At 32.1% G+C, this 17,768-nt stretch overlaps 1 protein-coding gene and 1 long non-coding RNA gene across 6 annotated transcripts in view; one reads left to right on the top strand and one right to left on the bottom strand.

Moving 5' to 3' along the window:
• The window catches only part of LOC126756676 (homeotic protein female sterile), a 154,516-nt gene that overhangs the window by 43,240 nt on the left and 93,508 nt on the right, over nt 1-17,768 (top strand). The window lies entirely within an intron of this gene.
• LOC126756715 (uncharacterized) overlaps nt 13,606-17,768 on the bottom strand; it is a 96,100-nt gene continuing 91,937 nt past the window's right edge. Inside the window, exon 2 of the long non-coding RNA XR_007666630.1 lies at nt 13,606-13,714. This is a non-coding gene — a long non-coding RNA (uncharacterized LOC126756715). The remainder of the gene's footprint in view (nt 13,715-17,768) is intronic.

The following is a 17,768-nucleotide window of genomic DNA, read 5'->3' on the forward strand; positions in this document are numbered from 1 at the left end:
TATCTTAGAAAATGATCCATGTCAAATTTCGTAAAGATTCCTTGACAAATAAGAAAGTTTTCCATACAAAAACTCGTTTTTGATTAAGTTTAAGCAAGCTTTTATTGCAGCTTCGATATCGGCGGTTCCGACAAACCAGCTGTTGCTTATGTGGAAAAAAAATATGCAAGTACGCAGTTCGCCGCGCTTATTATTTATATACACCTTATACCTTCTAAAAGTCTCCAACATTTCTTTTTCAGCGTTAAAAATTTCGTGACAATCATAATATAACCTGTGAAGGGTATAAAAAGTATCAAAACCAAACGAAACCCGATAAAACATAATGAAGGCTTTATAGGCATACAATTTTCAAAGTAAAATTAACTGAAAATATACATTAAGCGACCAAAAGCGTGATATTCTGTGGGCGTGCGCCTAAATATAGGCAACAACTTTTCAATGAGTACTCAAATAAAAAGTGGCGTGCGCTATATCTGGAACGCGGCTTTATAATTAGCTATCAACTAAAAAAAAACAGCGTTGAACAAACACATACTCTTACTCATACATATGCATATGTATAAGTGAGATGAGATGCGTGAAAAGTGCCTTCACAACTGCCGCTGCGCGCCTTTTTGCCCTAGCAAATAGTTCTAACAGCTTTATGGCACTTATATGCTATGCATATGATGCGTAAAGATTACGTAAGTGCTATAAAATTATGTTGATTTCAACGCAGCATGTGTGGATTTGCTTGCTTGCGCCTAGAAGGCTGCAATGTTATTGATAAAGTGTTGCCGTGCACATGTGTTGTGACCCAGTTTGCTCAGTTATACATATAAGCGCTGGAAAAGTAACAGCATGTGTGCTAAAAAAAGAGTATTTACAGTTATTAATTGACAGTTGAATGTCTAAATTTAAATGATTGTGAATGTGTCAACGAATTTCAGTACGAAGCGCTTTGTGTTAACTTTATTGATAAGTCTATTTTTGTTTCTGTTGCATATTTTTAGCTGTTGCACTTGGCACGTAGCATACTTTTGGTTGCTTGGAAGTTTGATACGGCTTTTGAGCCTAAGTAAAGTTTGTTTATAGGCGCTCGCTGGGAATATGTGCAGCAGGCTGTGTTGAATGGCAATGTAGTGGCCACAGAGCTCATTACCAAATATCGCAAAGTATATATTTTTCTGAAAAAATGTGCATTGCAGTAATTTTCAGTGTATATTTTTAGACACTTTGTTCAGAAAGTCCTTGGAATCACTTGCTGTTATTGTCCAAAATGTATGCTATAAAGCAGACTTATTTTTAACAAATAAAGCTGTGCTAAAAAACTTAATTAGCAGTTGGTATTGCATACTTTTGAGCGCGCAGATTTTTACATTAGTTTGGACATAATATGGAATGACATATACGGCATGAAATGAATAATTAAAAGAGGGTTTAATATACTCAGTTCTTGAAGTAAGTGAGACGTTGACAAATTTTCGGAAATTACTTTTCATTTCAAGGTCTCGTTAAGACCCAGTACAGAAGCCTTAAAAATGGGAACAAGAGGTCACAGTAGCTTAAAACCCATAACAAGCGAAAGATAAAATATGAAACATTAAAGTAATTATTATTTTACTAAAAATATATACGTTCGATGTGATGTCGAGAAGAGGAAAGGGAAGCGCATGGTTGAACTTTTAAGGTGTTACAACCCATGTAAACCCCCATTCCCGGATAAAAACAGCTTTTTTACAACAACTTACAAACAAACACTATTAGCAAAGAAATTTTGAAATTTTTGAAAAAAATAAATTTTTAAACTCGGCCATTGCGACGTCCCGTGACCCCTCGAATAAAAAAATGCGTCGGCGTTGGCAGGATAACTCCTTACAGGATCATCTAAAGTGCAAAAATAGGTGTCTTAGAACTCAGACAGAGGAAAAAGATACTGAAAATTGTATTTTTGGCAGATGTTTTAACAAAAAAGATGTAAACTTTAATGAAAATATCGAGAGTTTTTTGTTTCAAAAAGTTGTAAACGAAAAAAACAACTTCGTTCAAGTCCTTAAGAATTGTATCTTAAAGATCTGTGTAAAATTTCATGAAGATCGGTTGATTAGTTCTAGAGAAGTCTTGCCAACCGATTTCGAAAGCACAGTTTCGAGCAGAACGGGTTTAAAGGCGTCGCACTTAGCTTAACTGGCCTCGAGGGCACAAGTTCTCAAGGCTGTATCTCCGAAATTAGTACTCGGATCAACTTGAAAATTCAAAAGCAATGTTGCTGCCGCCTATGATAATTGAGTATGTTAAATTGTTATAAAGGCATCAACAGCGAGATCGCTTATGAGAGCGATAACAAGTGTACAGCCCAAAAAAGTTGCTACGAAAAGCTCTAAGGCTCTTTTCGCGGTTGTATAAAAAATATAATGCTTTGGATCTATATGAAAGCTATCTTATTTTTGATTTGGACTAAGTGTCGAGCTCAGACTAAAGTTTATAAGAAGGAGCACATAAAGCTTTTTGTGAGCTTTTTTTGAGCATTTTGTTTTATAATTTTTTTTCTAACATGGTAAGCTTTTAAAGACTCCAAATTTGTTGTATGTTGTTTAGCCAGCCAGTCTGATCTAAGCTTAAGGAGGGACCACATAAAGCTTTTTTTGAGCTTTTTGATTTCTTCTAAAGCCTAAAGTTTTAAAAGTTAATCGGTATTGCTTAGACATCTAGTCTGATCTAAGCTTAATTTAGTTTCACAATGCATTAGGTCGAATAAAAAGTTCGAAATATAGCCTTTTCAAGTTGTCATTAAAGGTTTAATAAAAAATTTCGAAAAGTCAGCTTTTTCATGATTGAGTTGTCTTTGCTGGTTTAGAAGTCTCAAAATTTGTCAGTTGGTTACCAAATGCACAATTATATTAAGGTACTGGGTCTTAATCGGTTATAAATTTGGTATATTTCGGTTACAAGTAACCGCTTAAGTGGTAAAAACGGTGTATCTCCATTTTCGACAAAACTAAAAGCCCTATAGTGAAAAGTCATATAGCAAAGTAGTAGGTAATAAAATGAGCTATAACTTTTCTATGCACACTTTTTTCACATAACACAAAATCTTTGTGAAAAATTCAAATATTCTCGGTTTTGGGTTTTTTTATTTTTACATGTTTGAAGTATGTGACGTTTATGGCATATAATGTATGAGCAAATTTCAACTATCGCGCTTAATAACTGAATAAGAAATCTATTTCCAACTACTTTACATGATATTTAGCCGCATATGCGTTTAGCTGGCCTGCTTTTAGGCGCAAGTATGCATTAATTAGTGCACGCTTTGCTGGCGCTTTAATGACAAACCTATATGAATTCTAAGAATTTATAGTGTATTTATATATATACAATGCGTTATTTCGTCATAATTTTAACCACAATTTTTTTAAATTAGAATATAATTGTGTGTAAAGTTGCGGAAACATGTTGATTGCGCTGTGGTTTTGCTTTGACACGTGTCGTTCACAACGGCAATCATTAATTTTCATACAAAAAAACTTTCAAAGCCATGTCCACGTTGAAAGTTTCAACTAAGCGCAAAAATTTCTCAGAAATATCCACAAAAACGACTTTGTCATTCTAACTGTGTTGTCACTTTATCTGCTTTGCATCTCAATGTCTTAACTGACCAATCAATAAGACACGAAATTATGATTGATTGTCAACTCTAACTTGTTTCTCATTCGTGTTGTTTCTTCCTTCAGCATAGTTTGAGCTCAAAACTTTTCCAACTGCATACATACACACAAACATTCATACCATGGCCGCTGACGGTTGCTTGCTTTCTTTATTTAGATACTTTTGCCGCGTGTTAAACGAGTAAAAACTGCTGCAAAGCAAATGTTTCGCTTGCTTTTATCGCTTTACTTACTTGACGATGATTAATGAAGCGCATTTTCGTTGTCATGTCAGGCATATTTTTAGGCGTTTTAACAAAAAATAACGCGAAGTACGTTAACACGCTCTAGGCGGTGAAGACAACGACGTCACGACCCACGCAACTCACTAAGAATTTTTGGTTTAGCGCAGAATTTGTTGTGGGATTTCGTTGTGCAGCATTATGACAACAAAGTGCGCCTAAATGTATGCAAAGTTGTGCTGCATTATATATGCGTGTATTCATTATAATAATTATTAGAGGAGTTTTGTTTTATTATTACTTTTATTTTTGTGTTGTAGAAGGTTAAATGCGTCGTTGTGGGATTTGGCGTGTTATTGATGATTGAGCTGTAGTTTGAGGGAGATATGAGTTGTTGTAGTATGAGCTTTCGCACTACTTAATTAGCGCATAATTTTTGCTTCAAAAGAAAGGTGGAAGTAACAAACCTAAATTTAGTTGATGCAAATAATTCGGCATTAATTTTTTATTAGCTTAGAAAGTGAATTTAACATTTTTTTGTTATGCTATAAGTATATCTTGTATTTTTATAAAAAAAAGGTGGCAACACTGCTAATATTTCTCAAAATTGTTAGTTTTTAGACTATAGCGGTACCTTGAGCAGTAACCGTGCCATATTTCGTGTAGATATCTCTCAAATAAGAAAGTTTTCTATGCAAGCATATGATTTTAATCGTTTAGTTTGTATGGCAGCTATATGCTATAGTAGTCCGATCTACATAGTTTCTTCAGAGATTATACCTTTGTTTTAGAAAATAATGTACATGAGATTTGGTGAAGATACCTTTGCAAATAAGAAAGTTTTTCATACAAGAACTTGCTGCCAAACGTTGAGTTTGTATGGCAGCTATATGGTATAGTGGTTCGATCTGAACAATTTCTTCACAGATCATACTTTGGTTTTGGATGAAGATGTGTGTGAAATTTAGTGAGTATATCTTCACAAATAATAAAACTTTCCATACAAGCATTTAATACGGATCGTTCAGTTGCTATGACAGCTATACGCTATAGTTGTCCGATATCGATGATTCCGATAAATGAGCAGCTGCTTGAAGAGAAAATAACGTGTGCAAAGTTTCAGAGCGATATCTCAACAACTGAGGAAAAAAATCTATTTTTGCCCCTAAAAGCACACATCTAACTAATACTAATAATAGCATCTACAAAAGAAAAAAAGTTTAAAAAGCACTTTGCCACGAATTTTGTGCGCTTTATTTTATAAATATTTTATTCATAATTGCACACCTGCATTTGCATTGCATAATTTAGTTTGTACCCTTTTGCTTATACATACACAAATACATATGGTACATACTTACATATATAATTTGACTATAAAATGCCCACACATGTGAAAGTTGTATAATTTTAGCATAGATACAGCAACTTCTCAACTCTGCAGCAAGACAAACAAATTGCGTTGCAGAGAAGCTTACGCTTACACATGCCAAAAGATGCATACTTACAGGCGCATACACTCGGCTATGCGTTCTAAATATAAAATAGCACAAGTGCAGTTATATTTACATAGTATATGCCTTACTTGCCATGCACAAAAGCAAGCACTTGTGTATTTGCGCCTAGAGTTGCGCTAATATTTTATGCATGCAACGAGTGTAAGTGTAACAATAATCACTTTAGTGGCTTCATATTTTGGCAACATTTTGTGCTTTGGTGCCGTGGCAATTTGTGAAATTCATGCAAGGCTACGGTGGCGGCAAGATCTACGCAGTTTATATAGTTTGCATAGTGGAGTGTTAATATGCGCCTAACGTTATGCTAAGCAAAACTATTATTCAGCACGGGAAGCGAGTAAAGCGGCAGTTAGGCATGTGCGCAGCTGTAGGTTGTGAAAATATGAAAATTTGGGAATGAAGGGTAAATAATGTACCGTTATATGAGTATAAGGTGTGTAGATACTTTGAGTTTTATTGCAATAAAGATGTGTGAGGTGTAAACGATTTGTAACATAACTTTTATTACATGAAATATTAATAACGTGGAAAATAAATTGTTTGACAAAGTCTCTCTTGTAAAAGATGTTGTACTTATATGCTAAATATAAACTGTTAAACAATGAAATGCTTTCTACTAGAGTAGTGTGAGTAATTAATACAATTACCATAACTGCAGGTCTACTACTCATTAAACATGATCATACAATTTGATTTTATTAAATTAATTAATTTTCAGTAATCATTACTAGTAATCATTACTTGTAATCATTACTTGTAATCATTACTAGTAATCATTACTTGTAATCATTACTAGTATTCATTACTTGTAATCTTTAACTGTTATCATTACAAGCAATAAATTAGTTTATAATTAGAAAATACTAGTAATCATTACTTTTGGTCACTATTAGTAATCATTAACTGTAATCGTTACTGATAATCATTACAAGTAAACATACAACTTGCTTCGGTTTAAATAATTAATAATTGGTTAATAGTTTTATGCAGATTTGATAATCATAACTACTTGCCATTACTAGTAACATGTTATAACTCGTCAGTACTTGTGGCCGTTACTCATAATCGTAACAAGTAAATATACAATTCCATTTTATTAAATTAATTAATTTTGCATTTAGTTAAATTAGTTAGTAATTAGTAAATACTATAATCATTACTTTTTGTCACTATTTGTAATCATTACTGATAGTCATTACAAGTAAACTTATAACTTGTTTTTGTTTAAATAATTCATAATTGGTAAATATCAATATTCATCTCTGGTAATCATAACTACTTGCCATTACTAGTAATATGTTGTTGCAATCAATACAAGCCATCATTACTTTTGGCCGTTACTGATAATCGTTACAAGTAAACATACAATTTCCTTTGGCTTAAATTATTAATAACTAGTCAGTACTAGTAATCATTACTTAGATATTATTATCATTACTAGCAATATTTTGATTTAATCATTACTGGTAATCATAACTCGTTATCATTACTAGCAATATTTCAATGTAATCATTACTAGTAATCATTAATTGTATTCATTACTAGTAATCATTACTAATAATAGCAAAGCCATCGGTATCAACTAAATTATTTTCATCGGTGTATTAAGCAATATCAGTGTAGGTGTTTTAGCATTCATTTGAAAGCCACTAGTAGTATCACTTCCAGTAATCGCTAATAAGCCATACTGCAAGTCAAAATGTGCGCTCTTTGTATAGAAAATATTTGAATTAAATCAATGTACATAGATATGAATAGTAATTAATAATATGAATTATTGGTGTTGTGTGCGCAGCATTTTCGTTTATTTTTGGCTTTACTTTATGCAAGTGAGTATGGATAAGTATTTCGTCAGCTAAAATGCAAAATAACATAATAACACATTTCATAAGTTTGCAGGCGACGGAAAAACGATATAATATAAACCAATAATACTGAAACGAAATTTGAGATTTGGTTATAAAATGGTTATGTACTGGTTATCAAATGGTTATGTATTGGTTATCAAGTGGTTATGCACTGGTTATAAAATGGTTATGTATTGGTTATCAAATGGTTATGCACTGGTTATAAAATGGTTATGTAGTGGTTATAAATTGGTTATATCTGAGAGCTGAAACTGAAAATTTGATGCTACATATATGTAATTTGATGTAGTGAATCGTAAACAATAAAAAACTCAATTTCAACTTTTTCGATGATACGTTGTTTTGCATTTTAGGTGATGATTTGTAGTTCCGCCCGGTACTTGACTCATACAGCGAATTACTGTAATCAATTAGGGCTTGTGCGCAAATCATATGAATTTTCATTTTGATTTCACGCGCTTACAGACAGGTATAATTGTGTACAAATATTTTCATGCTTTTATGCTTACTTTATGTACATACATATATACATACATATTGTACCATGCCTCTTACTCTTTTACATATGGCAATATATGTTACATAGATGTATGTATGATAATATTTGTTGTATATTCTGTATTGTCTGTTGCTTGGCATATTACTTGTAAAACTCCGTGTACAATGGTATACCAAAGCGTGTTTGATACCGAAAAAATATTTCACGCGCTATTTCCTTTTTCTTTTCTCCTTTTTTTCCTTTATACCAAATGCTTATAAAGCTGTATTTTTGTGCTACTAATTCAAAGCAAACGCCATATTTCTAGATATATAAGAATGCGTAAAATCATAATGATACTTGTAGCGTGACATTGTGAGGTTCAAGGTCATTAATTTTAGCCGCTTTACGCGCAGCAAGCACAATAATTTCGAAATAAAGTTATAAATATGTATGTAGTTTGTATACGCGACTACTACATTTACTGCTTCGTTATATATTCTCACTATACAGAAGTGTGTATGTACATATATGTACATCAGACAAGGCAAACTCTAGTCATTTTGATATATTATAATAATTATTATAAGTGCAAGGCAGCAATTAATAATTGTTATTTCCTGCTATGTCTGACTCAACTGCTTAAAAAAATAATGGAAAATATATTTCTTTTTTCAGAAAAGTGGTGAAAATAGGTTGGTTAAGTTAAGAGAAATCTGACAGTAAAAAATTTCGATTTTTTGAGATGAAATTTCATAGTAAAGCATGCCCATTTTGTCACAAGTTCTTAGTGGAATATTCGTTACTTTACAGAATGTGTTCCACAAGTTCACTGTACATTTATAACCAGGCTGCTTCAAAATATTTTTAAAAGGCTGCTTGAGTAACTCCCAAAGATTCTATGAGTTCTTTACGTGTTTGTTTCTACAATCTTCTGCAAGTAATGCCTCCAGTTCCATATCATCAAAACTTGTTGGTCGTCCAGATTGCTCTTTATCTTCCAAGCCAAAATCAATGCTTTTAAAGCAATCAAAACACTATTCTCACGTTCGCTCAGCTGTCAGCATAGACTCCATAAACTTCGACCAAAATACGTTAACTTTCAGCTGAGGTTTTTTCCATATTAAAGTAATGTGAAAGAAGTCCTCACAAAAATACTATTTCAGGCTTAAAGCTCTGCATATTTGAGTGGAAAATTAGCATTTTCCTATGCTTCAAATGAATGACACTTACTGAAAAAGACTCACAAAGTCAGTAGCTTGTCAGCAAGCATGGATGATCACACGAATATATAATAGTTATAGACTCAATCATAATCTACAAAACTCTAAGATTTTCCTTTTACAATATTACTTTCATCGAAGTATGTATTTATGCGTTTTACAGAGTGTTTCGTAAGTTCAAACACCGGTTACATTTTTCTATGCATTTGTATAGTTACCGATAGTGTTCCACGAGTTCAATTTGAGTATTTGAGTTTATTAATGTAGGGAGTTTCATAAGTTCAGAAATCTATTACGTTTTTAGATGCTTCATACAAATACCGAAGTTGCTCCATAAGTTTATTTTGAACTTTTTAAAATATCTAAGAAGGCCGTTTCATTGGTTGGCCATATAATTTTACTATAAAAAATATTATTTTGCTAACTTTTACAACTGTTTTAGCTTATTATGTCTACAGCTGATTTTTAGTTGAGAGCGTGTTTCGTAAGTTCAAACAGCTGTTACTTTTTTAAAGCCTTTGAATAGCTACGTTTCAATGTTCCACAAGTTCATTTTAACTGTTTTAATATATTCAAGCAGCGTGTTTCATAAGTTCACTGTACAATTGTAGTGTTCCACAAGTTCACTTTAACTATTTAATATATACAAAGTGAGTGTTTCATAAGTTCACTACACAATTTTACTATAAAAGAATAAAGGTTTGTTCTACAAGTTCATTTTAACCGTAAAATACATTAAATACATACATAAAAGATACATCAAATTCACTTCTACCGTGTCTGTTCATAAATTGGATATATCTTCCTAAAATTGATTGAAGTAATACATAAACCACAACTCATTCTTATTTACTGCTCAACAAATAGGTTTACAAAAACTGGCAATAAATCTTTGACGTTTTATGCTCCGACTAGGCATAAATCTAACTTAATAGCAAGAAAAAAAAATGTCACATTGAAATTTTTTTTCCGAATTATTTAGATGTTTATACCAAATATTTACTTCTATGTATATATATTTGTATATAGCATAGCCATCTTGTTTGTTTGCCAAACATTCCTCAACATTTGACTTCCGAAATCATTTCTAAAATTTGTAAGAAACTAATCAGCTAAATAATATATTAACGCATTAATATTGGCAAATAAGTGTAAATAAATTGGTTAGAATCAAAAATAAACAAGTTTTCTTCTTCTTAAATAACTAAACTCAATTTCAATATGTGTTGTTATAAGCAGTAAATATTAATATAAGCCAAAAAGAATGCAATAACGATTAATTATGAACTTGTGAAACACATGAGACTAACACATTCAAGGTTAGGTTCCTCAAGTTAGTCTGGTAGGCTTATAAGGCACACATAGACCAGTTTTGGTCCTTTGCGATACCAGATGGACTTCCGTTACGAGTTTCATGAGAACTAGTCATGCTTCAGAATGCTAGCGGTTGACATGAATTTCAACAGAATCCTCTTCAAGTGTATGACTAACACAGTAATCATCACCAATTACGCACACTTAGTAAGAGAGCGATTTTTGGCAATTAAAACCAAAATACAATTTAATTTTTTTTAAATAAATAATTTTTATATATTTCAAGAATATATATTTATATATATTTTTTTAATCATACGCGATATCCAACAACGCAAGCAAAGAGTTTTCGCTGCTACAATAATTATGGCCTTTTACGCGGTTGAAACCTTAAGAAGTTTTCCCACTAAAGGATATTGTTCGTATAATAACCTACTTTCGGGAAGCAAAATTCCGAAATTTAAAAATTCTTTTTAAAAAAGTACGCTCAATTCTAATATTTGTTGCTATAAGCAAGAAATATTTATATACGCCTAAAAGTATGAAATAAAAAATAAGTATGAACTTGTGAAACATATGAAACAGAGTCAAATATTGACAAAAAATATTTATGAACTTGTGAAACAGAGTCAAGTATTGACAAAAATGTTCATGAACTTGTGAAACAGAATCAAATATTGACAAAAAATATTTATGAACTCCTGAAACATATGAACCAACATCAAAAATTGACAAAAAATATTTATGAACTTGTGAAACGGAGTCAAATATTGACAAAAAATATTTATGAACTTGTGAAACAGAGTCAAGTATTGGCAAAAATATTCATGAACTTGTGAAACATAGTCAAGTATTGACAAAAAATATTCATGAACTTGTGAAACAGAGGCAAATATTGACAAAAAATATTCATGAACTTGTGAAACAGAGTCAAATATTGAAAAAATATTTATGAACTTCTGAAACAAATGCAGCAAATTCAAAAATTGGCAAAAAATATTTATGAACTTGTGAAACGGAGTCAAATATTGACAAAAAATATTTATGAACTTGTGAAACAACATCAAAAATTGACCAAACATACTTATGAACTTGTGAAACAAAATGAAAAATTGACAAAAAAGTGATGTCTTAAACAATTTTAAATTTTTCTCAATTATTTGAGAAATTGTTTAACAGTTTTACTAAGGTACAACTTAATTAATTATGGACGAGAAATCGATTTTTCTTTTTATGCCGTAAAAACAAACTTTTTATTATTACACATAAAATTAGTTAACACCTTTTTACTTATTTCTTCCACCTCAACTCATATCTCATATGAGTATCTCATATCATTTCTCACGGACAAATATAAAAAAATAGTATAAAAACCAACAAAGTTCTCTTCAGCGACGTGGCATACATGAAGCAGCTTTAAGCCAGTCCAATGAACTATGTACACTTAAATTTATTTAATAAATTATTAATATTATTTGACGGCTAATTTGATGGTATGTTGAACTGACAGCCGACGCTTTTTAATGCTACAAATGTGGAAATGTATATCTTCTACTTTACTGGCGTAGACACCTTATATGTATATATATACAGAAAAGAAAACAAGTTGAACGTGGAGGGGTTGTGCAGCACATACACGAACTAAAAGCATACAATATTTATGTATATACGGTAAATTGTACATATCTACAAATGTGCCATATACATTATGTGTACACGCGCATGAGCGTTTGTATTGACCTCTGTCGGTTTATGTATTTCACCTTTTAGCTGTTGCCAACAGGTTGCTAGACGTGCACATACCTTTCGCTTTCGGCTCATTTTGCGGCAATTCACACAGCCACATACAGTCTGCTACACCCACCTCAGCGTGCAATCAATCCACCAGCACTTGCTACATATAAATAACGCGCAAATATATGCTTAAATGACATGGGGGAGCGTGTGACAGTGAGTGATAAAATTTGAGAAAAAAAAAATACTGAAAAGTGTAAACTTAGTAGCTTGCGAAATGACATATAGACAGCGTTATATAATATAGATAAGTGTTATAGAGCAAGAAGCAGGCGTTACGCTTATCACTTTATTTTATGTATGTATATATAGTAAATACATATATGATTATATGAAGCGATAATAGTTAAAAGAGCAACAGGTGAATAGAGCTATAAGGAGGGCAGCTGTAAGGAGCAGAGCTGAGTTGTTGGTCGAGAAAAATACAATGTAAAATTATATAGAAATGTTTTTTTTTTTTAATATAAGCTGAAATATGTAGCAGCAATCGGGTTAAAAAACGTGTGATAAAATGCAAAAGTAAACTGAAAAGCAAATATTCGCAAGCTTTATAAACGCACCACATGCTGCGCTAGCCTGACGTATCATTATTTATTTCAAAAAATATTTTTCACAGATATTTAAATTTTTTTGGAATTTTTTTCGTATAAAAATATTTCAAATATTTAAAAAAAAAAATTGTTTCGTATGAAAATATGTTAAATATTTTTCGTATAAATTTTAAATTTTCTTTTTTTTATTGGCAAACGTAAATTATCATTATTTATTTAAAAATATTTTTCGTATATATTTTAAGTATTTTTTAAATTTTTTTTCGTATAAAAATATTTTTAAATATTTTTAAAAAAAATTTTCGTAGATATTTTTTTTTCAAATATTTTTCACATATATTTTCTCACATATTTCAAATATTTCTGCAAACCAATTTTATTTTACTGCTATTTTACTGCATTATTTGTTGACGTTTTTCAATGGAAATATCCAACATTAAAGGCGCATGAAAGTATATTAGCAGCAGGTTACGTATACGCAGTGTCGTCTACCAACGCCAGGCGAATGCCTACGCTGACGTGCACTACTATTTAAAAGGGTGTGGCGTTAATTGTTAATTGCGAATTTGCCAACACGCATACAAGTGTTTAAATATATATACAAATATACATATATACAACTATATACAAACATATGTATATACATATGTATACGATTATTTCTTTACATTTCGTGTGTTGTGTGTTGTGCATGGCCTTCAGCCTTTTGGGTGCGATTACCAGCGAGTTAAATGCGACATAAAAATTTCCAGGAATTTCACATTCCACATAACTGTACACGTCATACGTAGTGGAAAAAAGTAAGAAGGCCAAGCAATAAAAATAAATATAACAAGCGCATATGACTACACAAAGCAAGCAATCAAGCGTACAATCAGATAAGTCTACAATTATCCCTGGTGTGCCTTTGACCGAAAAACAAGGAAAAAAAACAAGGAAAAAAAAAAAAAAATAAAAAAAAAAACAAAAAAAACGAAAAAAAACGGAAAAAAAAAAAAAAAAAAAAAAAAAAAAAAAAAAAAAAAAAAAAAAAAAAAAAAAAAAAAAAAAAAAAACAAAAAAAAAAAAAAAAAAAAAAAATACAGAAATGCTTTTGTCCTACCGTGTTAATTTCATTCATATATTCATTTAGTATTTGTGCGCTCATTTGCTGCTGTGCTTATCTCTACATATACTTTTAGTGTTTTTTTTTGTTGTAAAGTCCGCTTGTTTGACATTCTTAATTACTTTTGTGCGTACCTTTGCTTATTTGTGCGCATATTCAAGCGTATATATGCATGCCACATGTGGTTGCCACTGAACTAACAACAGAAATTCTCGACTCGCAAACAGCTCCAACTAGCCAAACACCAAAGGCAGTTGTATATAACTACAGTAAGCAATATATTTATATATATATATCCGTCTCTACAACCTTTACTATCTGCCATTTACTTATTTATTTTAATTATGTTCAGTTCCATATAATTTCATATATACATATCTACGTGTCCTTGTTGTCACTCACTGGCGCTGGTGTTGCTGCCAAGCCGCTTCGTGCTCAACTCTACTGCCTGCCAGCTTTGCTGCGTAATTTTCGTAAATGTCAAGTGTCACTCGGTTGCATGTGAAATTTTCGTTGATGTTGTTGCTGCTTTTCAGTAGTATATTTTATCCTGTCTCAATTCGGCGCTCATTCGGTCTTTCTAGGTCCTTCATTCATTTTATAGTCTATGCAATTATTCACTTGTTTGTAAATACCAGTTAATTTCATTTGATTATTGTCTGCTTGCCATGGCCGAAACTTTTTCAGGTAGCTTGATTTATTACATTTCCCTCCAGTTTGTGCGGGAATTATGTAATTAATTTGAAATTTACTTGCAACTATTTTCTTTTATGTTGATTTAAGGAAATTGTCAGAAATTGAATTATTATTTCAGCACGAGTTGAAGCACTTTGTTGTTGTATTTATTGCTGGCACAAACATTTTGTGTATGTATTTTTATGCAGCCTACTGTTGTACCTTGTAGTCTGCCAATTTAATTGTTTCCAAGAAATTTTTATTATTTGCAAAAATTGAAGAAACGGTAAGGTAAATAAACCAATTGAACTTGTGAAACACAGTGGGTATGCTCAGAGTGTTAAGCAGAATATGTAGGCGAGGCGCTTGAGTTAAAAATATGCAAAAGAAGGAAAATTGTAAATTTTCGTTGTAGGAGATGCGATAATTTGTATGGCAGCTATGTGTTATAGTGGTCCAATCTGAACAATTTTTGCGGAGTTTGCAGCGTTGGCTTAGGTAATAATACGCCTTGAATTTCAGATATATTTCTTTACAAATAAAAAATTTTTCCATATAAGAACTTGATTTTGATGGGTCAGTTTGTATGACAGCTATATGCTATAGTGATGCGATCTGAACAATTTTTTCGGAGATTATAAAGACACTTTAGTTCATCATTAACACCAAATTTCGTGAATATAGCTTTGGACATAAAGAAGTTTTTCATATAAGAACTTGATTTTGATGGGCCATTTTGTATGGCAGCTATATGCTATAGTGTCCGATCTGAACAATTTTTCAAAAGATTATAGAGGTGCTTTGAATAATCATTAATACCAAATTTCATGAATATAGCTCCGATATAAAAAAGTTTTCCATATAAGAATGCGATATTGATGGGTCAGTTTGTATGGCAGCTATATGCTATAGTAATCCGATCTGAATAATTTCTTATAAAATTGTAGAGATACTTTGTATAATTATTAACACAAACTTTCATGAACATAGCCTCCGATATAAAAAAGTTTTCCTTATAAAAACTTGAGATTGATGGGTCAGTTTGTATGGCAGCTATATGCTATAGTGATCCGATCTGATTAATTTCTTAAAAACCTAAAGCTTTGCTTTGGATAATCATCCACACAGAATTTCATTAATATAGCTTGCGACATAAAAAAGTTTTCCATATAAGAACTTGATTTTGATGGGTCAGTTTGTATGGCAGCTATACGCTATAGTTTTCCGATCTGAACAATTTTTTCAGAGATTGTACCGCTGTCTTCAGTAATTATCTGCACTGAATTTGGTGAGTATAGCTTTTGACATAAAAAAGTTTACCATACAAGAACTTGATTCCGATCGTTCCGTTTGTATGACAGCTGTATGTGCTAGTAGTCCGATTTTGGTGTTTCCGACAAATTTGCAGGTTCTCTTTGGGAAAATTATGTGTGCAAAATTTTAGATCATTATTTCAAAAACTGCGGAATTAAGTCAAACAAATACTTAAAGATTCAAGGATTTTGATTTCAGCGAAATTTCTCTAGCTTTTGATTTGAGTTTTGTGCTTTTAGTGAACCCATTGAACCAACAGCATTATTGGTTATAATTTTCAATACTTGCTATGTTAACCAACATTATTAAAATTGAAGAAAATCAAAATTAAAAAGGCTAAAACGTATATATGCGACTGGCTGCGCTCACTGAACTTGTGAAACGTTTGCAAATTCAATTAACTTTTCAACTCAATTTGCTGCGCACAGACGCTGGTTAACTAAAATATTATTTGCTTAAAATTTATTTACATATTCTTAGCAAATCGAACATTTTAAAAGTCATACTAAAAATAAACCGCTTTCTCTCTCTCTTTCTTTATTTACAGGTAAGTGCAAGCTTAACAGCGTAAATATAAAATAAGTACTCAGCACAGCAATATGCACTAAGTGAGTATATTGAAAATGACAGAAAATATGAAAAATATTGAATTTCCTTTCGGAAAAGTACACAAAAAAAAAAAATGCAAAGTGAAAAGTGAAAAGCAGTGCGCTTTCAACACTTGGCGCTTGCATAGCTGCTAAGAAGAGTAGTCCGCAGCTTACTTGGTGCTGTCGTTAAAGCGTGGTTCCATCACTTAAATTTGTACGAATTTATGCTTTTCAATTACCTTACGCCATACTCTTTTGCATTTGCACTTGGCGCACATACTTTTTTTCTGCGATTTTTCTGCTGCACTACCCGTGCTTCATCGTCTGTGGTTGGTCGGTGTGGAGTGCGCTGTGCATCGAAAGCAGGAAATGGCTTCAAGTGAGATTATTTTATCAGCGCTGCTGATTATTCGTGATTTTGTTGCGCTGTGCTGCTTCGTGCGACATACATATGTATGCATGTGTGTGTCGTGCGACTGTCGCCTGTATGCCTATCAGGTACTTACATACAATTACGATTATACCGCTGTCATAAACCGATTTACCGCGTTGCTATTTTTATACACAAGATTTCTTTATTTCGCTTCCTTTTCCTCACTGCAAAAGTCTGCTTTTAATGCTGTACAAATTGAAAGCCAATTTCACAATAATTTTCCACAGTGCCGTATAAAATCTCTGCTTGTGTGCGAGGTATGAGGAAATTAAATAAATGTCGTGTAAATCAAAAGATTCCATTAAGATAACGCTCGATATTGAGAATTCTAATTTCAAGTAAGCTTTAATCACGGCATTCAATATGTTCAACATGTATAGGGATTTTCAATAGGGCACTGCAAAAGTAGGCCGCAGGGGGCAGCAAACGACGCCATATTTTTTCCCGCTCTTTTGACATTACTCTCAAGTAAAGTTTGTAATTTTTTTAGAAAGATATCTGATGCAACAACGTGTAGAAATTACTAAAATTTACGACCGAAATTCGGAGTCAGTGGTCTCAACTTTAAGAGCTCTGTATAGTTGAAGGCTGATGTGGTTCGCTAGTACTAGCTTTCGATTTATTTGGTAACTGATTATCAGCTTTCTTTTCAAAGGACTCACTTAAAGCTGAATCCTATGTAAAAATGAAAATTTCGCATTTTTCGAAGTTAAGCTCCAAAATTTGAGGTATTTTTAACAAGCTCAATACTGCTAGCATCTAAGCACCCGACTACCCATAGTCTAGTACGTAAAAAATGTGGAGAAGGGACTGGTTACAGAGAACTACAAGCATTTTCCAGAGTTAATGAAAGCTAAGTACTAATTTTTAGTCTGTAAGGAGCATGTCCCCTCCGATAGTATAATATAACGAAGTACAAAATACTTTGGACACTCAACGGCTTCGAAGCGTTGAAATCTCCTGATATAGACGTTATTTTCCCTAGCTACGAAGCAAAATGTTTGAACAGTGTTTGTATCAAACCTTATGGCCACA

This window comes from Bactrocera neohumeralis, chromosome 4, assembly GCF_024586455.1.
Source record: "Bactrocera neohumeralis isolate Rockhampton chromosome 4, APGP_CSIRO_Bneo_wtdbg2-racon-allhic-juicebox.fasta_v2, whole genome shotgun sequence".
Taxonomy (NCBI): domain Eukaryota; kingdom Metazoa; phylum Arthropoda; class Insecta; order Diptera; family Tephritidae; genus Bactrocera; species Bactrocera neohumeralis.